Consider the following 2,427-nt stretch of genomic DNA (forward strand, 5'->3'; position numbering starts at 1 on the left):
ATTTTTTGAATCAAATATATAACTTTATTAAGATTCAAAAAACAATACAGCTCAAGTGATCAGTTATGATCCAACACATCAAAAAATACCAACAGACCAAAACACATAACTCAAGGTAACATAAGTCTACTCACATAAGGCCTAGTGTTTCTATTGTGGCAGCATTTATACACTACAACATCTATGATGTTGGAAATGCTTTGTTGCTGACTCATATTCTCCCCAAAGCAGATGGTGTTCCTATACCTCCAACACTCATGCACAATTTCAGTGACAGCACGTTGAATAATTCTCTGCTTCCATCCTTTTTTCTTACAAGCATTGATGAACCACAATAATTCCTCCTTCCATTGTTGAGGGTTATGCTCCAATTGTAGCCACTGCAAGACTCCCTCCCATATAGGTCTCAAACCTGGACAGTAAAAAAATAGATGGTCTAGTGTCTCGCTTGACCTGCAGAAAATACATTCATCTTTTGCAATCATACCAAATCTCTACAATCTTTCCTTGGTTGGTAGGCTATTGTTGGCAGCTCTCCATAGTGTGTGTACAACTTTGGGTCTAGCAAGATTATTAAGCATAACTTTCCTCCGATATATACTCTTTCAATGCTCTATCTCCAACCAATGTGAGACTTTTAGGATCTTCCTAATACACCCCCTCACGCCCATCTCACTCTTTTTGGGCTTGGTGCGTGGATTTTAACGGTGGACGGTCCATGGTCCGATCGATAGGCTCTGATACCATATTAGAGTTTGACCTAACTCATCCTTACAAAACCGGTTGGTAAGGTGAGGAGTGTCCCTCTTTATATACTCTTTCAATGATCTATCTCCAACCAATGTGGGACTTTTAGGATCTTCCTAATATGCAGCGAGTCTTTCAAATTCAAGTACATGCTTCTAGCACTGTACTTTTTCAAATTCAAGTACATGCTTCTAGTACTGTACTTTTCCTGCTCAGGTTCTGTTGCCAAACCTGCATCCGAGTTACAATAGTTCTGGTCTTCAAGATACTATTATTAATGTCAATCTCACTATTATTAATGTGATTTGCTTTCTTTTTATTGTTGTTTGCTAATAAACTTTTTTATTATGTTTTTAAGTAATCATACTATTGAACATCGTGTCTTCTTTTGTGTTGTGTTGTCGTTTGTTAGATGAAATAAAGTCTTTGTTGTCACATAAAATTTTTATCTTTTTTTTCAGAGATATTGGTTTAATATTTTTTTTTTTAAAATCAAAAGAAGATAAAATAAATAATGTGAATGATTTGCCTTCTTTTTATTGTTATTTGATAATAAACTTTTTATTATGTTTTTAAGTAATCATACTATGAACAACATGTCTTCTTTTTTTTTTTTTTTTTTGGGTAAAAACAACCTTTTGTGTTGTGTTGTTATTTGCTAATTTTTTATTATATATTTATTTTAGTAATTATATTGTCAAAAAAGTTGTTGTTAGTGGGGTGAATTACAAGATGAAATAAAGTCTTTGTTGTCACATAAAATTCTTATTTTTATTTTTAGTTTTTTTTATTACTAAGCCATCCTTTATAATAATTCCCCTAATTTAATAAGTCCCAATAATTTATAAAACCTCCACCCATGTTTGATGTGTTGCATTTTTTTTGTTAGTAATGTCTATAGTAATTTAGATGTTCACAAAATACATATACAAGATTGTATGTTATACTATTTTATTTTCTCTTAATTTTATGAGTATTTATTAACTTTTTATTTTACATTAATGTATAAATTAATTAAAAGCACAACTACTATTAAATAATTATATTATATATTTTAATTTAAATTTTAAAAATATAATAATATTTTGATAGAGACTATAGCTTATAGCTTATGGTAAGACCTGTTTTTGAGCTTATAGCTTATGTCTTATGTCTTATAAGCTCATATATGATAATTTAGACCCGTTTGGTAACGGTCTCTTCATCACGAGCTTATAGCTTATTTTACTAGCTTATAGCTTATTTTCCAGACGCTATTTCAAATAGCGTTTTAGCTTATGTTTTATAGGTTATTATTTTTTCTTCCTTTTTTATCCTTATTATTTTAATTAAAATCCATTTTTAACCCTTATAATTTATTTTAATTTAAAATAAAATAATTATATATTAAATATCTTTTATGTCATTTTACATTTATAAGTTAATTGAACCGCTAATTTTACCAAACACTTCAATGAGCTTATAAGCTATCAGTCTCAACCATCTGCTATAAACTATAAGTCATCAGTCATCAGGCCATCAGTCATAAGTTATAAGCTACCAGCTAGCTAATCAGTCAACCGCTATTTTTATCAAACGGACCCTAAACAAATTTTAATTACAGAGTTTGTTTTGGAATTTTAATTTTAATCTATTTATTTATTTTTTTAATTTGTATCTGTTTATTAAAAATCTGAGTGG

Source organism: Vicia villosa, linkage group LG1 (assembly GCF_029867415.1).
Source record: "Vicia villosa cultivar HV-30 ecotype Madison, WI linkage group LG1, Vvil1.0, whole genome shotgun sequence".
Lineage (NCBI taxonomy): Eukaryota > Viridiplantae > Streptophyta > Magnoliopsida > Fabales > Fabaceae > Vicia > Vicia villosa.